The sequence below is a fragment of the Sparus aurata genome, chromosome 2 (assembly GCF_900880675.1).
Source record: "Sparus aurata chromosome 2, fSpaAur1.1, whole genome shotgun sequence".
Lineage (NCBI taxonomy): Eukaryota > Metazoa > Chordata > Actinopteri > Spariformes > Sparidae > Sparus > Sparus aurata.
In genome coordinates, this window is record NC_044188.1 from 28429918 (window position 1) to 28450978 (window position 21061).

The 21061-nt window shown below is 43.4% G+C and overlaps 1 non-coding gene across 1 annotated transcript; it reads right to left on the bottom strand.

Annotated features, from left to right (window-relative positions):
- Positions 1 to 20728: 20728 nt before the first annotated feature.
- On the bottom strand, positions 20729 to 20810 carry trnas-cga (transfer RNA serine (anticodon CGA)). Its single transcript has one exon. It is a non-coding gene; the product is annotated as a tRNA-Ser (tRNA).
- Positions 20811 to 21061: the final 251 nt, after the last annotated feature.

Below are 21061 nucleotides of genomic sequence, written 5' to 3' on the forward strand. Positions count from 1 at the left end.
CATCCCTCTGTCGTCTAATAAAGAGAATGGGGCAATGTGCATCAGACATCAAACGACATCAAAGCCCACATACTGTTTACCTCCGATGCGTTCGCTCCTTCATGCTCTCGCTCGCCTTTTTAGCTTCTTTTTTTTGGCATACGCATTACCTGTCTGCAGACGGTGTTTGATGTGGAGCATCGGGGTACATCTGTGTGTCTATACACTAAGGCATTGTCCCCCGCCTAATAGACAAATCAATCCACAAGTCATCATTGCAAGTGGATTTTCCACACTTTCTTGGCACCAATATACAGTAGGTAATGAAGAGAATCCCAGTAGAGGGCTTGGGTGGCAGCTCTTCTTGGTCAGCTGACCACCTTGGTATATTCTAAGCAGATTTTATGGTATATTTACGCTGTCTGACTGCATCAGTGTAAGCAGCAAACACGGACAGAGAGATTTCCCTGTGGACCAGCCAACCTATTGGCAAGCTACACCGAATTTAAAAGATAAAGATGTCTGATGGCGTTTGATCTTGCATTAGACCTGTCACCCTGTGTATCTCTCTTCATGTGTGTGTGTGTGTGTGTGTGTGTGTGTGTGTTTGCACAGGGTTGTAAATGTACCACCTGTGGTTAATCACTCTTTCTACCCTCCGCCAATTTCGCTTTGGGGCATTCTGAATTTTTAACATGGCACACAACGATAGAATTGCTGTACGCACCGTACAGCAATTCTATCGTTGTGTGCTAAACTGTGTCAGTCAAACAAACAATTTTATATTGCCCCAGCTGCCCTTTGGAAATACTTGAATTACAGAGTAAACACACAGCATAAACAATACTAACACAGCAATAGTAAAGGCACCAAAACTACATGGTTAGGTTTAGGAAAAGATCTTAAAATAAATACTTCCTTAAAGGGATATTCCGGTGTAAGTTTAATCCATGGCCTAAATCACCGTGAAACTGTGTTAGACTCCCTCTCGAGAGATCAAGTTATCAGACCGCTAATTTACGGAGTTTTTTCAACCTCAGAAACAACTGCACAACAACAATACACTGCAGTAAATGGATTCAAATATAAACCGCCACCAAAAAGCCACAAATTATGCTCAGAACAGCACCAAACTTCAGAAACAGTACAAATAGGGTCTCAGCGCATAGTCTGGGGCATCTAACCTCCACTAGCTTAGCTAGGGAAGCTACTGGGGCGTTAAAAACATAGTTCAACTCTCCTCCATCAGCTTCCGGGTCGGGGAAGTCCCGACGTGACGATTGCCGAGTGCGGCTAGACATGCTCAATTCTGTTCCCTTTTCCCTGTCCGCTCTCGTAAATAACTGTTATAAACTGGCAGGTAAGCGCATATGAACTTTGATTGCTTTTCCATGGAGTCATAATCATAAATTTTCATCCATGAGCCGCGGAACTCTGCTGCACTCGGTAATCGAGTCGTCGGGACTTCCTGTCAACATTAAGCTGCTGCAGAAGAGTGGTAAATTTAGTCAGCTTCTCAGTAGAAATCCAGCTAAGCTAGTGGAGGTTAGATGCCTCGGACTATGTGCTGAGACCCTATTTGTACTGTTGCTGAAGTTTGGTGCTGTTCTGAGCATTATTTGTGGCTTTTTGGTGGCGGTTTATATTTGGACCTATTTACTGCAATGTATTGTTGTCGTGCGGTCATTTCTGAGGTTGATAAAACTCCGTAAATTAGCGGTCTGCTAATTTGATCTCTCGAGAGGGAGTCTAACACAGTTTCACGGTGATTTAGACCATGGATTAAATTTACACCGGAATAGCCCTTTAAAGAAGACCTATTATGCTTTTTCGTTTATTTCCTTTGTGTCAGTGTTTGCTGAAAAGTGCCTGAAACTCTGCATCCGTAGTCACAAGTGAGTTTGTCTCCTCTAAAGCAATCGTTGACCATTCACTATCAAACCCTGGTCTCCTGGGTGAAAGCCTATACTCTTTGTTGTATATTTTATTGAGTTGTGCACCTACTATACAATATCCCAAATGTTTCCAACAATGTGCACACCCTAGAGAACTCACACACTTTATAAGGTAAGTGATGGTGTGTTTCATTTATTCATCCGTCGCTATGACCTCCTGGTAAATGACAGATGCCACATCAGAGAGTGAAGAAGTTGGCAAACAAGACTAAACATAAAGTGAGTAAAACTTTGAAACTTTACCTTGCCCGTTAACATTTGTGTCTTTCTAACCCTAACCCAGATGGATTGTTATTGTTTAATGGTGGCTGTTTCACAATAAAGACAAATCCTCCCATGATTCCACACTACTTCACAATATCCTTAAAATATGTCTTTTTGTTTCAATAATTTGCTCGAGAGACCGTTTGTGGCAGAAATGCTGAGATTCTATGCCACCATAATGAAGTGCTTGTATCATCATCATCATCATCATTATTATCATGATGACCATAACGTTTCGATGGTTCCTCTTCTTCTCTGTAGGTTACGTACACGTGGACGGGGGTTAGTCTGGGGTCAGTTGGTGAATAGACATGTACGGGGATGGATGTCTTTAGCCGACCCATGAGTGATTTCTGAGTTGTGTCTGGGATCAAAGGGTGTCGGGGGTGTTCTCAGGAGTTCGCCGCTGACAAAGACGTGTGTGTGCGTGTGTGACTGTGATGAAGTGAGGTGTCCTGTCCTCCTCCAAGGGCCTGTAACTCAGGGTTTTCATCAATCACTGCCTCCCCTCCCTCTCTTTGCAGTCCTCTCGCTCCTTTAATTCGGTCTCACCCCCGCCTCTGCCACATTCCTCAATCAAGCTAGCTGTCCGTTGTTTTTTTGTAGTCGACTCTTCTCCGTCTATGCCCTCTAACAGCTACCCTTGTAAACTTTTTTTTCATGCTTCTGACTCTCCTCCCTTGTAGTGATCTTGCTTTTATCTCTGCCTGTGTATTTCTCCTCTCCATCCCTTTATCTTTCCCTCCCTGTCTCTGCCGTCACACTTGTCCTCATCACCCTATACTTCAGCTCCAGGTGAGTCCCATTGTGTCTGTGTAATGTGTACAGTGTGCTGCCAAGGCCTGCGCCCCGCCACTCGTGATTTATGAGTGCTTTTACAGCAGGTATGTTTTCCTAACAGTCACCTATCAAGGAGAAATCCCTCCTTCCAGCTCTTCATTTCCTTATGGACTTTTTACAGACCCCAACTGTCAACTCCAATGACCCCCTTCCTGAGACAACAGTCCAAATAGCGGCTCGTAACACACCGCGCACCCATGTTCCTCCACCTGTGTGCCAAATATCTCACAAATCCATTTATATGACTGATTCAGGACAACATGGGGTTTTTCTTTTGTGCTTGAAAAACTCCCGTCAACCTTGTAATGTTCTTATTTTTGCTCACCAGGGTGCCCCCCAATGCACATATGCTATGTGATATATGAGTAATAGCAAGACACAGGCAACTGTGTTCTTATATGCAGCTGAGAGGATGGCTGCCTGCTCTATGTTAAGCTCAGTGAAGCTGATACAGAGAGGCAATCAAACATAAATACAGTCTTTTTTTTTGTCTAAACTCATCTTTGCATTTTTACCTCAGTTTGAACTGTGCACAAAAACAAATCCGCCTCACTAAACTACACAAAAAAACACACACAAATTAGTATTCCCTCAAACCTCAGCATGAGCTAACTACTGAGCATTAGTCAGAAAAGTTGTCCTGCTGAGTTCCCTTGCTAGCCTGGAACAAAACGCCTGCAGGGGAGGTTGAAAGAACTTCAGTGTAATGCTAGAACTGGCGTCGGGTCTAGAACTGTTTTTCATTTGCATCCCTGAGTCGAGTACAAGGCGAGAGAGCGGATGGCGAAGGAAGGGGAGCACGAGGATGAAAAGTTGTTTTGAAGGATGCTGTTCGGAGGGAACGAGATGTGAGGATGTGGAGCGATCCTCCAGAGGGTTGTTTGCTAACTTTGAGGCCTCGACTCTTGAAGCACAGACAGACATGTGCGCCGTAGCAGTATGTTGGTATAAGTCCAACACAGACTTCCGAAACAGGTGGGGAGAGAACGGGAAGGTGCTTCTCATGCAAAAGTGGAAGATTTGTTTAAATGTAAGGTTTAGAAACTGTGTCTGATTTGCTATTTGCACTTGAATATGTATGTTATGTCTGGGTGCATTCTGTCGTTGAATCCCTCCCATGTGTTCCTGAGATATGCGCTGGGGCTGTGTTCACACTGCAGGCATTCATGTTCACTTCCACATGCTGCGCATATCAGATTCTGATAACTGTTTATATCCATTTGGTTGGCGACTCGTATCGCGTTTCAGCGCAAACTGACAGTGCGGAAAGGACATGCTTCAGCAACAGTAACATAAGACATCTGTTATTAAACTATTACTTCTGCTCGTTTCCAACTCAATTCAAACGTGGTACGAGCCTTTGAAACTGAGATAATTTACATTGCCTTCCTCCATTTTTGGATTAAAAAAAGGAAATCTAACTTTTTTTTTTTAAATGACAATTAACAATTATTCAATTTAACATTTCTCTCACACATTCTCACACAGACAACTGATCACTATTGACATAAATTCCCCTTCTTTCAATACTTCTATATACATTTCTAGAAATGTAACAGTAAGTCAACATGCACTCACTGTGGATATGATGCTGTCATGTTTGTCAAAATAACAATTTTTTTCCTTTATCCTCCACATGATGAGGACAGTGACGTGTCTGCTTCCTGCAGATGGTTTTGTTGTCTTGTTAAAGGAGTCATCACCCAGAAATTGCAATTTCTCTCGTTAAATCATGCATATTGGTGTTGGACCTCTGTTGAAACTTGCCTGAAAAGCTGGAATCTGAAAGTGGCTTATTTTTTTTGCTTTGGCTCTTTTTCCGAACAGGAATAGCGCACAGTAGTGCGCGTTCCTAAAGCACGAGATTTTGACTCTGCTCCTGTGGTGACGTTACCACAGGAGGCTACTTGCATATGCATCGGATCACAGCCGTCCTCAGCCAGAGTGAGCACGCCGAATCTGCTTATTTCTCTGTCATTTTCATGCCATACATCGTCACCGCCAGCATTAAAACTCGGGTCTTACATGTAAAACACGAGTGTGAAAAGTAAGAAGGAAAAAAAAAGAATTTACCATTCAGAGACATCCTGCTGTAAACGTGTCTCTTCCACCGTCTCTGCCTCTTCACTCTCCCGTTCGGTTTCCGACTCCAGCTCGTACATAAATGCCTGAATTCCGTAAGGTTCGGCATTTAGTGTGTGCGCCATGACAGGGGGCCGTGTGTGCATGCAGGCTCGCCCCCCATTCCGGCTCTGTCCTTCCTGCGGCCAATCAACGCGCGCCTCATTACATATTAATACAATGCACATCCGGACCGGTCAAAACCTCGCGCATAATCTTGCGCGAGAAATTCGCGGTATGAAAAAGTGTCAGAACAAGCTCTATGTTTGATTTTTTTTTTTAAAAAAAATTTCTAATAAGTTTTAAGAATTGATCCAAAGCGATCCAAGAGGGACTGGATATGTAAAAAACCAGTTGATGACTCCTTTAAGAGGCAGATCTGGCATCTTTTCAACGTCTTGCCACCACCTGATTTCACTTGGTCAATATCTTGTTGATTTACTGCAGGTCTGGATATCCCAGCTTAACTTCATGGTCATGCTGCGATATCACTGATTGTCTGGACTGTACAGCTGGATTTATGCTTCTGATAAAATGTAGATGTGACTCTACTCAGCGAAGGCTGCTTTCGGAGCCCTAGGTAGCAGAGAAAACTGATTAGTTGACCCCACTCCTGGTGGGGGCCACATTCAAAACAGAGACGAGCAAAACAAGAGGAATAAGTTGAATGTCTACAACATATACATATGAAGTAAAACAAGCAGTGTAACTAAATGAATCCCTGTGCATACTGTCCTGCTAATGTCTTCTGTTGCAGCTTTGAACAGAGGGGGAGGGCTGGCTTTCATCCTGAGCTTCCGGAATTTCATCAGAAGTACGAGCATGCATTTTTTATTGGAAGCAAGTGAAAGAAAGATTTTACGTATTTCTAATGATTAAAGTATGTATTGTGTGTGATGTAAGATTAATAACCGCGCTATAGCGATGGGGAAACAAAGTAAACTAAAGGTTCGTCTACATGTAGCTACAGCTAGCAGATGCTCAATAACAGTAATTTTGTAGAGAAAGATAAAGCAACCAGCGTTCCTTAGTAATGTCATGATTTTAGGGGGAGTACGACCTGTTGTCAGGTATTGAGAATAATTCCAAAGAAACACTACTCTTTTTTTTCTCTCTGATATGTAGGTCATACAGAGGCATCCATATTAATTTGAGGTTGTTTCATAACCAGTTAAAAGTTTATGGCTGTATGTTTAATTGTCAAAATAGTTGATTTATGTTTTGTGCATTTGCTGATTCATTGGTTAGTCAATCTTAACCGAACACAGCATCATTGTCACCATGTGGAGTGTGTGTTTGTGAGATGGGGGGGCTGAGTGTTTACGTGCCTGCATGCGTGAGTAGACTGGAGTGTGTGAGCATTTGTGACCCGTCATGTGTGGTCAGTATCAGCTTATATCACAGTTGGGATCTTTCTCTCCCACTTCACAGTGTCACCTGAGACGCTCTTGTCCCCGCCCACTTGCCCCGAGGTTTCAGGTGTATGAAGCCATTCAGTGCGTGTCGATCAGCCCGTCAATAGCTGCCAATCACATCGCTCTGCATCCGCGACTATCTCTACCTTTCCTCTCCTTTGTTTTGCCTTCTGACAGCGTCCCTTTTGTTTCAGCTTTTCATGTCCTCTGATTACTGTTGTTTTTCAATTTCATGGCCATTTCTTCCCCATAATCAATTTGCACAACATGCCCATTACTTATTGCTGTTTGCCTCAGTTGCAATTGTCTTGGAATTCAATAATCATTTTCGTTCTTTTCTGCTTGGTAATTGAGGCAGTGGAGTGTGTGAGTGTGTTTTTCTTTTTCAGTCTAGTCAACTCTATCTGCCTGTCTCTCATTCTCTCTTTGTGTGTGTGTGTGTGTGTGTGACCATAGCGGCAAAACTGTGCACAGCTTGAGCATGGTAGCCAATGGCTCACCACATTAATTGCACTTGATAAAAACATGACAACAAGCGCACCACTCATACATGTAAATATGCACACGTACCATAGAGTCTCACACACAAGGACACACTGTCTGTCTGTATCTCCCTCTCCGGCATTTTAATTAAAAGCCAGAACTCCCAAATGTCGTGAAAATGACACACACAGTCAGCCGCGGTATTTACAGTCCGATGAATTACATCTTCATGCTGAAAACACAACACTAATAAATCACACTTTTCACATTTAATGTGGGATCCGGTGACAAAATATGACAAAGTTTTATGCTGGGTTTTCATTTCCTAATGGTCTGGGCCTTACCTCTCTCATTCATTCCTTTTTTTTTTCTTCTTCCTTGTCAGCTTCCATCACTGTCCTCATCTATCCTGGGCTCCTTTCTCCTGCCTCCACCTCCTGAATTTCCTGCCAGCGTTACTTCTTCTGCCTCCTTTTCCCCGCTCCTTTGTCCTCTGTTTCCTTCTTTTCTTTTTTCTTTCTTCCTCACGCACCCCCACACACTTCGCTCCCTCGCCTCATTGGGAATAGGAGGTAATTTAGAGCGATGTAGGTTAATGACAGCGGAGACTTGTGTCGGCCACAGTGGCCTGTAGTCTGGGAACACGACTGGAATCCAGACTAGGACATCTGACATCCTCTTCTTCTTACCGTATGCGCTGATGAGCTCTGAGCAACTCCAACCTCATGTTATCCAGTTTTAAGTTGGATAAACCTGGGGGAAAAAAAAGGGCTTCCAAGTGCCCTGTTTTGTTAGCGCTTTGGAAATGCCACGGCTAATAAAGCTGCGTGAAGCCTGCGCGAGTTCACATGCATTTTCGGTATCCACCTGATGCAAAAGCAGAGCACGGCATGCCCTCACCCCTGAAATATCCAGACACTTTCTATAGGTGACTTGTACCCAAAACCCTCTCAGCGGGCCTGTAGAGACTACCCGGCCCATCTGTCAGTACAGTATACAAGAAGGCATTAATCAGGCGGCTCTTGACCATAACAGACCCTCTCAGCCACCCCAAACATCCCTCAGTTCTCACACAGTTGTTTGTCAATGTTCAGGCCGCTCTGCAGAGACGACACAAACCCTCCTTTGTCTAATTGGCTCTTAAAGGACGCCCCGGCGATTAAAAATCTCCCCGGTGGCAGCGGAGAAGGCAGCGGCTATAGCATCTCCCGCTGAGCTGTGACAGGCTACTGTTTACCAAAACTCTACGTCTGTTCTCCCCCCCCCCCCCGTCCGTCATCTTTGCTTTCTTTCCCCCGCGATTGTCCCACACAAAGGGAGGCTGCTCGGAGCGAGGGGGAAGCCCTAAGGCAAACAGAGGCCCAGGCAGGAGGACAGAGCACCATTGATGGCCAGTGTATTGACAGGGATCCTGAAAGACACCTCCGTGGACGGTAAAGAAAAAGAAGGAGGGAGAAAAGGGAAACAGAAAAACAAAAAAGATGAGCCGCGTTTGCATCAATTTTCTAAACCCTAAGCTAAAGACAAGCGCATGCAGTTACTCTTCTGACGCCACCAAAACTTCTCAACACATCTACACACAGAGAAGCTTCTGGGAAAAAGTGATCTTCAGTTTCCAGTCTAAATCTCCCAAAGTCTGCTTTTAGTCAGGGAAAAAAAAATAAAAAGAGTGAGAATGGATTGAGCCTCGTCAGCTTCAAGCCAGCTAATCAGCAAAGGTACTGGGAGTATAGATGGTTCCATGACCTGCCTACTTTCTAAACTTCTAATTCATGTGAACAGCTATTTAGATTAAGTGTAAGTACATAAGTACATTGCTGTAGACTTGCTGCCACAGGTATCGCTGAGAAGATGAAACACATTAAAAACCAAAAAGTCAGTTCTGACTTTCCATGAGTCCATGAGTTTAAAGACTTATAAGATGACACAATGTTGCATACTGGTATATCCTACTGGCAGGATGCAGCAGGATTAGTGATTGACCGATATCTTTATTTCAGGGTCAATACTCACACTAATACTAATTGTTAGTAATTAATCAATGAGGCCGATCACCAACATTTGGAACCGATATCCATATGCGGTAAAAAATGAAAAGCATCAACATCTAGAATAGAAATTGACAAAACATAACTAAGAACAGTTTACTCAAGTACTGTATTGTACTGTCCATTTTACAAGAGTATTTCAAATTTCTGTTACTTTATACTTACACTCGACCGCATTTCGGAGGCAAATATTGAGTTTTTTACTCCATTACATTTAGTTGACAACAGCAGTTACCAGTTACTCTGAGCCACAGTTCACAGCCCATAATCTAATTAATTGATTCCTTTGGCAAAGGACTGAAACGCAAGAAAAAAAGATTCCAATAAATAGAAAAATGCTTAATATTCGATATCAGATATCTTTCATTTCAATGACTGCAAGGCAGACAGTAGAAATACAGTGTATTTGTCCAGGCTGATGGGGACCTCACTGAATTAATGTGTTTTTACCAGTGCTAATGTCCGTCTAAACACTGCCCGCGGGTCAGACATTCATCTTGGTGGATATTTTGAAATAGGATGAACTTTCCCAAAGATGCTGTCGGGTTTTTATACTTTGAACATCAGAAGCATGGACCAGTGACAGCACATTAAGTTCCATGTTTACCCAGGTAGGTATAGGAGAGGCATTACGGTAACATTTTGAAATTGTGCCACTTATCTTCCATCTCAAGCTTAAACACTACCAGCCCACTGCCAGCAAATGCAAATTGAGGGACAGTAGGTGACACCGGATTTTGGGATAATGCTGGATACTTTACTGCTAGTGCTGGAAATGTTTGGTGCAGACGCATATTTTATTCTCGCTCTCTGCTTTTCATTGTAATGCATCAAATTGTGACTCACCCACTGGTTGAGCTGCGACAAGTGCCGAGCATCAAACGTCCATTCTCAGCCGGGCGGGTAGAAGGCAGCGGGGTAATCTTCAAAATCTGGCCGCGTTTTCCTGCAGTCTGATCATTTTCACAGAGCCCATATCTGCTATTTTACTGTTTTTGCCTGAGGCAGATTTGAGGCTTATTATCTGTTCAGCAATTAGCAGGCAATCTGCTCATTATCAAGCCAATTATCCTGCACTAATAGCATGCTTAATCAATCTCATTTTATCAATTATTACCGTTTAAGGAGGTGAGCACGAGATAATGACGCAGTAATTTGAAGTCAGAAAGAGTTGGGGAGATAAGAACTAAGTTGTTTAGACTGCGTTGTGCGTCCCGAGATGGAGTATGTGTGTGTGTGTGTGTGTGTGTGTGTGTGTGTGTGTGTGTGTGTGTGTATGTGTATGTGGGTGTGCGTGTTCGGAGCGTTTGGGCTCTGCGTACTTCGTGCGAACGTTTGTGCGCTTTTCCTGTGCTTGTAATAATCGTGCGCGTGTCTGCATGTCTGTGTGAAGCTGAGCGTGTGGAGATGAATGGGAGCCTGTGAAGCAGCAGGAGTGTGTGAGGAGGTGTGTGTTGTGCTTGTGGCAGCAGCTGCTCTGAGTGCAACATTGTCCTCTGGAGATAAGGGGACGGGGCCGCGGTCACAACTGTAAGACTTATCAAAAGGGAGCACGCACCATTACACAGCTATTCTGACAGCCTAAAACCCACCATTACACACAGACACACACACACACACACACACAAAGCATATAGACTCACACACAGCACATATGGATGCATGCTTGAATAGATTTGCTTGAGCATACACAAAGACAAACTCTGTATGCATACTCAACCCATATGGATGCATGCATGAACAGACACCAAAGCTGGCACACACACACACACGCAAACACACACTCAGTAGTAGCAGACAGCCTGTTCTCCTTTCCAAACCACAGTCATTTCTACAATAACCCCCCCGTGCAAGTAATCTCTGTGTTTTCCTCACACAAACAACACTGAGTACAGACAGACACACTCACACACACACACTTTTTCCTTGCCATTGCCCATGGATGCCCAGGCGAGATGCCCTGAAGGGGGCATGGAGGACAGGATATCATTTTCAGAGGGGATTCATTGGCCCGTGCAGCCCTCGCCCCACAGGGTATGTGTGTGTCATGATGAGGAGAAGAGGGTGGGGTTGGGGGGCATTAATTACCTGTGTGCTTCTCCTGCTGAGGGAGGCACAAAGGTCGCCCCCGCCGAGGGGCTAATTATTAGGAAAAGAGCTTTTTAATTTACCGCTGTCTGCTGCCATACCACGGAGGAAGAGAAGCATGTCATTCAGCGCCGCTGCCTGTGCATGTGTGTGTCGGGGCTAAGCACTAAAGCGGCACACCCGGCCCGCACAGGTGGCCCTCGATCCGACCCCGTGACCTCTGAGGACATACACAGTTTATCTGGAGCCCTATTGTTCCCGCCATGCTCATAGCTGTCAATCAACCTGAGGTGGGGTGGAGGTGGACTGAGTAACTGAGGCCGCTGTCGGGTCACATGCTGTCATATTTGGGAGAAAGGAACAACCTTGTGTCACACTGTACATTGTAAAAAATAAAAATAAAAATAGAATTGTTAGTACAGAGGGTTCTATTCAGTGTCGGGTATTAAAACACACTTTGTTACACGCTACAATGATGTGAATATATTTTTCATTAATGAGTAGTAACGAACGAGAGTAGTGTAAGGGATTGTGACTGAAAATTCAGCGATCATATTAAAGTTACTTACCTCAGTAACCTGCCCGTTCTCACAACCAACGCATCAAATACAGTACACTCTAAGTTTGACACAACAGTTCCCCCTCCAGCATCACTTCTTGAAGGGTCCCTCTCGTTCAGCGGTATAAAGAGCGTGAAAATTCCAAGGTTGGGGTGTTTGGATGGGTCATGCAGTGGAGTTCCCCTCCAGAGACGGGGTTTCATGTGAAGACTGACTTAAGTTATGTAGTGTAAGTAACCTAAGTAGTTGTAAACACAACCCATAACCCTACTAAATAGAGATGTTTTAACCCATGATCGTTACCTAAACCTGACCAAGTAGTTTTATGTGGCTAAACAGTTATATAATACTTTTTGCACTGTTTGTCAGCAAGAGTTATTTAGAAAAGTATAACTGGACTTTGCATTTTACATGTTGTGGCTAACTTGACTGTGTAGCCCTTCACAACTGACACTAAAGGGGTATGTACAGTGTCATAGTTAGCGTAAGGCCACTGACAAAGATGTTGTATTTGAGAAGTTGGAAGTCAGACGATCAATCAAGTGGTTTGAGCAATTTTTTGAAGAAAGGAAGTCTGAAATTCTCTGATTCCAGCTCCTTAAATGGGAATATTTTCTGGTTTCTTCACTCCTCTATGACAGTAAACTGAATACCTTTTGCCGTGGACAAAACAACATTGACTTACAACATGGGCTTCAGGACATACTGATTGACCCAACAAGTGATTTATTAGTAAAGAAAATAATAAACAGATTAAACAACAGTGACAATAATCCTTAGTTGCATGCCTGATAAGCAGCTTGCTGGCTACCAAACTTGCATGCGCAGCAGGAGGGTGCGTTAGACCTGCATCCCAACCATGAGGACTTTAATGGCTTACACCAAGAGTGATAAGATCAGACCCCTCACATCCAGGCCGCCCAATTATGAAAAAGAAGATTGTGAGAGACTGGGGCAGAAATCTAAATGAGAGGTAATGAAGGCATGGATAACTTTATTAGTATCCTGAAAAAGAGAACTGGTGGGATTTGGCTATGTATGTGAGGCGGAAAAAGCGAGAGTGGAGTATTTATGTCACATAATCAAAAGTGTCGCGTTCTAATAAACTCATGTATGGTTTAATATAGATGTCACATGACAAATTACAAGGAGATGCTGAAAATAATAAGCAAAACAGTTTAACAAGTGATACAAAGTTTTTTTTAAATTTTGCAAGAAGCCATTGTTCACCCTCCTTCTGCCTATTAAATAGAAAAAAAAGGGAGAATCCTTCTACCTTCGGAGGGTGAATTCGCCTGAGTATAATGAGAGAGGATGAAGGAGAGTGAGGGAGCAGGAGGACAGCCTGTAGTTTTAGATCATTTAGCCCCGGCTTGACATTTCGATGCTATGATAACCGGTCACAACTCGCTTTTCAAATCTCAAGCTAATGTTAATGCTTAAACTGAAATAATTGTCTTCTGCACCACTTATTTTTGCTGGCACTGTGAGCGCTGTAGGCACACACGCGCACACACGCGCGCACACACACGCACACACCTATTCGTCTCACATTCCCTTTGACACCTAAACTCACCCCATCCCACCCCAATTCTTGCCAGTCTTTTAACATGCGCCACCACAGCTGCGCCCGCACAGCAGGAGGGGGGATCTGTGGATTTTTCAATCAGCGGCGGCTCTATGAGCTTCTCCTCTATTTGAGACATTCTGTCAGGTTGCTCCTTCCCAGCTCAGCCTTCCTGCGGACTGTCAGATCCTTGCTCCTTCTGTCTCCCTGCTCCGTCTGCAAAATCGGTGAACCCAACCGCTCACCCGCACCCCAACCCTCAATGCACCCCCTGGCCCGAAAGCCAGCATGGGGTACCAGTTTCCTGACACACAATGATCTCTCAATTTGAGGGGAAGTAATCCATTTAGCTTGTGCACACGGCCTCCATTTTAGTGCTTTTATCACACACGGCCCTCCCCTCCCTCCCGCCTCCCCTCGTTGCAGTGTCTCATGATTTTTGCAGCCATGGGTTTAAGAGGTGTCAGGGCTGAACTGATCAGCGCACGGCTGGTTTGGTCTTTTCAGTCAGCCCTGTGAATGAGCCAGGTCCGTTTCTGTTGCAGGCGCCGACATCTGCTGAACCGCAGCGTTATTCTTGGAATGTGTATGATCTGCTCCAAAATATGATATTCAAATGAGGGGTTGTTGTAGCATGATCACAGTTCAGCTATTTAATTTGCCTTCTACTCCAGAAGTTTCTGTCATGAGACATCTGTGCGTCTTGTTTGAGACATACAGTGCAGTATGTCTTTTTTTTTTTTTTTTTTACCTCAGATTCCATCTTTTACCTTCAAAAGCTGAGCATATGAGTGTTTTCTGCTCTAATGTGTCTGTCAGCAGGACCACACCACCTTCCTAATGCATGTGACCATCACAGCAATGACTTTTATTACTGTGCTCTGGTCCCGCATGACAATGGTTGAGATTTAATTAAGTTGAGGTACGAAAACTATTTAGTAAAGGTCGGTGAAAGAACATGGTCATAGATGAAGACCATTTATTGTGAGTGCAGTATTGTAATACATCTTATTAGTTAATTATTTGGTAACACTTTATATACATTCATCAAGTACCAAGTTCATCAAGTGTTATAGACAAAAACCAGAAATAAAGAAATAAAAGTTTATAAAGCATTTCATTGTTAATACATAAATACACTTAAAATGTACCATGTATTAGTGATGTTTATTATAAAGTGTTGTCAATTCATCTACCTTTGCATGATTAAGCCTGTAGTCATTTCATTAAAGCCATTCATCTTTTACATTTGCTAATGGACTGGCTTGGTGTTTGCTGGGTTTCCCTGGGATAAAATGAGCCTCTGATGTACACCTTTTGCTTTGTTTGGCAAGCAATTCACATAATGTTTAGGGATGAACAAAAAAAACTGATTAGTGCATAGTGATATTCAACTACTACTGAACAGAAAACATGTGAAAGAGATGTGCTAAGACAATGTTTGTACACGTCATGTCCCACGAGAGGTGAAAATACACAATAACAAAACACAAATGACATGTTGGGGTTTTTTTTTTTATGTCCTGTTGAATTCAAAATGAACTCAAATGTGTACCATCCTAAACCAGACACTCCTGATAACTATAACATCTCTGTTCTAACAAATACATATAGATTATAATCATACATGGTGGATCCAAGTTAATACACCTTGAGTATATAGCTATTTTTAAAAGTGAAATAACTATTAACTAAAGTTGAATTCATGATAAATGTAACATTTGTTATTGATGGTTATAGCAATGGTATTTTCCCCAATCTGTCCATGCATTAATATTACATATCTGTCCATCGTTCTCCACTGTCCATCTGTGCAGTCCATGTTCACGGTTGTCAGTTCTAATCCGTGATCTGATACCAGATGACACCTTTGATTCCCGTGTATTTGCCCGGTATTGTCAAAAGCAGTAAGTACTTACTCTATCTGCTGTCTCAAACGTATTTCAGTGAAGACCTGAGAGCTCACCAGAGTAGAAGTAATGTTTAATGTCAGGGAAGAGAGCAACGCCAGAATCTCCTCTGAAATGAGAGCGACTGGTCGGCCCCGGCCTCTGCAGCGAAACTAACTGGCTAAAGGTGTCAAGCTAAGAGGTCACGACACACACACACACACACACACAATAAGATATACACAAGCACTCACGCACACAAATCCAAAGATGGGCCACTGTTGCCATGGGAACAACCTGCCAAATCCTGTGAGTGAGACGTATTTAAATGGAAATCTATCTGCACTCCCCCCCCCCCCACCCCTGCACAAATCCAGATTCATTTCAGACACCCCCCGTTCGCCTCTCCTCACCCCTCCTTCTCCCGTGTCTTGGTGCGTTTGGCCATGGCTGGTCGCACTGCAAAGGCAGCACAGCCCAGAGGTTTTTAAGAAGATTATCGAACCCGTAGTGAAACCAGAGGGGGCGGTGGGGGGTGTGTGAGCAGAAACTAATAAACACCAAGAAAAAAGCAACTAAGACATTCGGGGAAAGGGAGTATGAATGGGAGGAGGCTCGACGATGATTTAATTCAAATTGTCATGTTCCTGCTTGAAACGGAGACAGACTAATTCTAGCTTTAATATGGATTTACAAAATGATACTGAGCTATTTGGGGAGGGGGCTGTGAATGGATGTGAACGCATGTGCGGGGGGAAAAAAGGTCTCAAGGGGCCCCGAGGATTTGGCTGAGGATATGTGACAAAACCTAAGTGGCAAATTAAGGCTGAAGTTTTTTCCTCTCCAGCTCTTCTGTTAAAGCCAGTGTGGAATAGAAATGTTGGGCTCGATGTTGAGGAAAAAAAACCCTGAGGAGGAAAATAGGCCCGGACAAGAAAAAGCAAGAGAGGAGATGAGAGTAGAGAGAACGAATAAAAGGATTTTCTCCTTCAGCATGTTCTTTCTCGCTGGAAAAAAAAAGGCACATTTTGACTAATGTAAAATGTTCTAGGCTCACTGTTGATGGAGCTGCGTGCTAGAAGGTGTGCATTTTAATACATGTTGTCGTTTTCCAGCGGTGCAACCCCACCTCAGTCGGAAATTAGTAGCTAATCCTCGCTTCACGTTGATGTCACTCCATCACAGCTCAGCAGAGGTGGGAAGTACAAATACTTAATCCTGTACTTAAGTACTTCTTGACGTTACAAGACCGAGTTCAGTGCACGTCACGCGCCGCAGATGTACCAAGACGAAACGACGTATGAGACGTAACCAGACGGAAACAGACATGGGGGAGAAAGGGCATGGATGGACTTTTACACATTTCAGAGCTTGTCCTTTCCAACTTTAACTTGAGCTAAGCAATTGAATTAGTACTTCCACTTTTACCAGAGTCTTTTTGTACACAAGTATTGTACTTCCACGTGTACAAAGAATATGTGTACTTTCTGCCACCAGCACAAAGAGGGTGACTTTGGAAGGTATCCACTTGTTTTGCAGCAAATAATAGCCCTGCCAATCTGAGTATGGCCATGATTGTTGTTTTGCAACAGAGTTTGCGGAAATGTGAACCTCTAGCCTACTTAACCCACCCACAACCCAATCGCTTATGTTAGGAAAAGATGATATTTTGGCTTACCTGGCTCCATCACTACAAACGTCTGGAAAATGTCTCGTGGCAGTCTCTTGCTTGGCCGCCGTCTCACCTAATTGTCACGTAGACACCCTCCCGTGAAAGTCAGCTTATACACATGTTATGTTGAGTGGGATGACGAGGCAAGGCTGGAAAACCATCGTGACCCCTTCCTTGAAAAGCACTTTAAGCAGAGCCCATACAGCAGCACTGAGTCCCCTGACCTTGAAGGCGGCTTTGGCCCAGGAGTAGAGCTCTTGTTATTGGAAGGTCGCTGGTTCAATTCCCCTGGTCTGTCAAATTATGCTTAGGCAAAATATTGAACCCCAAACCGCTCCCGTTGTGCTGCTCGGCACCTCGCATGGCAGCCACCGCCAATCAGTGTATGAATGTATGTATGAAATACTGTAAGTCGCTTTGGACAAAAGTGTCCGATAAATACCCTAATGTAAATGACTTGGGACACATTATGTTTGTTTGCATCCTCCAGTCACAATGCAGGCACAAGCATGTGCATCAGATGTCATTAAAGACATCAATAGTGGCCCACAGTTCATTTTGGCCCTGGGGCTTCCTTGTGGGTTAATCCAGCACCTGCTCCAGGGATGTAAACCCACAAGCTCCCTGTCAAAACCCTTGCTGCCCCCGAAGTCTATCACTGCGTAACAATGTTGTAAGTGGATAGTGTGTGTATTCATTACATATGTACAGAAAGTTATTGCCCCCCTCTTCACGCCCTCAGTAGAAGCGGTGCAGGCCTTGAGTAGACACTGATAACTTGGCCCATTAACATTTGCCTTGACCAGGTTCCTGGGGGAGTACACAGTATGGAAGATGATTCTTCTTGTTCTACCAGCTCTGCCGCCCACAGCCTCGCTCTTTAGTGTTTGCCTATATATTTTACTCCGACGGAAGGAACAAATTAATCAGCAAGTGCTCTCTGTAACACAGTGTGAATGTGCTGCTTGTGACTAATGATAGTTTGAGGTTAATTTGTACACCTCCAAATGTGTCTCCTGTGGGATGAAAATGTGTGTGTGTGTGTGGGGGGGTCTGTATGTGTTTATGTGGGCGTGCGTACACACACTGGCTTATGTTACATTTACTGCACTCCCCTGGGCTAAAAAAGTGCCGTTCCTATGGAGGTATTAATGAATCACTTAGCTAGCAGTTACAGCTGCTTTAGCCCATATAAATAGATACAGCAGCCTGTTTTACATTAAAATATGCAGCATTTAGCCTTATTTTACCCCAACTCTCATATGACGGTACGCAAGGGCCCTTATCCCCCTCTATTAGGTGCTCAAAGTGTTGGGCATCAACATATTTTCACATTATGACTCAGCATATGTGTATACAGCGTGTTTCAGAGGAAGTGGTTTGCATGTACAGTAAATGGGGTTACACAATATATTACATATAACAGACTTGCTTATTAACATGTATTTGAGTAGCTTTTATCGGTCATTATGAGGCACTTATTATTACTTTATTCTGCATTGGCCAACTAACTAACTTGGACTTCAGACTTTTCTAACTCATCATATGTTTCAAATTCTAAAGCGAGGTCCTGTTCATAACTAATTCACCAGTAGAGTCTGTGTGGATTAATAAGTCTCAAACTATTGGTGAATTAGTCATAAGCGAGACCTCGCTCTAGAATAATTGGGCGGTTATGAGGAAAACTCCTAATAGGCAAGAAGTTGCAGAGTACGATCACACAGAATAATGAGAAGGCATTAACATTGCTTTATAATGACTAAAGACCCAATATGCTACTTATTTGATTGCTACTAAGAAACTAGTCAATGGGTAAATGTGTAGCCAACAATAACGTGTTGCTGTAAATGGCAATGAGGAAGTGTCAATCAGTTTACTTTGATTTCAGACAAGGTAAGAATGACATAGATAAAAGACAAGGAGACAAAACATGAAAAATATATATTTACACATAGGAATTTTAAACTTAAAGACATTTTAGGAACAGTTTGACATCTTTCATATACAATTGGCTTTATTTCAGAGTTACCACTCTCATTTCTGTGTGATAAATATGAAGCTTCAGTCAGCAGCTAGGTTAGCTTAGCTTCACATGAAGACTCAAAACAGGGGTAAAAAGCTAGCATGACTCTTTCTTTAATCTCCCCACCATCACCTATAAAGCTCACTAATTAACATGTTATATCTGGTTTATTTAACCCGATAGACCACTTAAAACAACAGCCTCCCATTTCACCTGGACTCATCTGCTACTATTCATATATATCTTCTTACAATAAAGACATGACAGTGGTATCTATCTTCTCAGTGGCAAGTAAGTGAACAGGTGTATTTCCCAAAATGTAAGCCTGCTCCTTTAAATGTATGTGTGTTTTTGTATCTGAAGGCTATGCAAAGTGCAGTTCAAAACCTTAAGCCAAGCATGAGATCATCACCTCTCCTTGAAAGCGATGCGGCACAGTGTTTTGCATTTTCGAGCAGCATTAGATTTATAAAGGCAGATCCGGGCACCGAGCGTGACACACCGCTGAGCTCATTATATAAGCAAACCCCCATTTAATAAGCATAAATCTGCATACCAGTTCAACGAAACTTCAACTCGCATGACCTCACCATATATCGCATTTCCAGGAGCGTCTGACTGACTAGATTTAGTCAGCTGTATGACATTATGTGCGGCTCTGTAAGTATCAGGGTGAAACGGTCATCATTAAGTCATTTGATCTTGAATGGTAAAGTAGGACGGTGTTAGAAGTCTGTGGGCGTTTTATTGCAGGCCGGTGACGCAACGCTACTGTACCAAAAAGTCATGCTGAGTGCATCTGTCACAGAGTTTAAGTGGATCAAGAGGAATGGCAGAGAAGACAAGAAAGTAAACAGCTAAGCCACTTATTTTGACAAACAAAGGAAAGACATTTGAGAAATTGCACTTTATAAATGATTTGATTTTCCTGCCGGACAATTTCGACCCAGACTGCTGAAACTAACCAGAAGAAAATGAAGTGGTCTCGCGGTTGTCTCAGAAACATTCCCACAGCTTTGTTGTCTTTCCAGACGTTTTCCCCCGAAATGATTTTCCCCATTTTAACGCACCCCTGGGTTCTGCTGCAGATTCAGTGCGTAAGTTGTTTTCATGTGTCCCTTGCCAAATGCTCGCTTCTCCGCCGAGCATGTTAACGACCACCCCAGATGGACTGCATCACTTCCTATGAGAGCAGCCTGCGACTGCTCAAAGTGAGAGAGGAAGAAGGGAGGACGAACAGAAGAGTTAGGGAGAGGGTGAGAGAAGGGGGCGAGAAGGTCTCTGGATAGTTTTCCATTTCACACCACAGGCCTGCGAGCCCCTGGTGAACAGTGACGTGCAGGAGGAGGCCAAGTTCAACACCAGCTCCCCGAAAAGTAGATTTTCACAACATTAGGCTACATTAAGTTTTGAACTCACAGGCCTTGTTCCTTACAGAACATTTTCAACTGATATCACAAGGGTTTAGATTCCTAAAATCAACAGAGATGACAGTTAACAACAACTGTCTCAAATGATAATTCTGGCTTATTATGATGTGGTTTTCCTTTGCAAAGTTGTGTGCACCAATTACACTGGTGGTCAAAACAGTGACAGTTTTGTTATAATGTACCCTCTGAGATGTATTCGTACCATCCAGCTCATCAGCAGCAGCTTGGGGTTCAGTGTCCAGGACACTTTGACAGGCGTTTTTTTGATTCCAGGGGACTCGAACCAGCGATCTTTCAATAACAAGATACTTGCTCTACCCCTGAGCCACAGTCACCCTCTAGCATTTTTGGATGGTTTAAACCAGTCACTTCCATGGCATTTATCACTGATGAACGCTGTGAGCAGGGTTCGAACCTGCGCGGGGAGACCCCATTGGATTTCGAGTCCAACGCCTTAACCTCTCGGCCATCACAGCTTGCCTTCAGATACGACATCCACCAACATAATGGTGGCTAAATAATGTTAAACTGCATCTTTATTTCTTTAACTTGCTGCCCCAAGTCAAACAATGATATGATCTTAGTCCTTGTGCATGGGCTTTACAGCAGGGAGGAAAAAGGTCTTATTTTACATTAATGTATGAAATTGCTCCTACAATGGTGCCCTGGAAAGGTTTTGTCAGCAGTAGCCTACACAGATTATAGTTCCAAATGTATGACATATTCT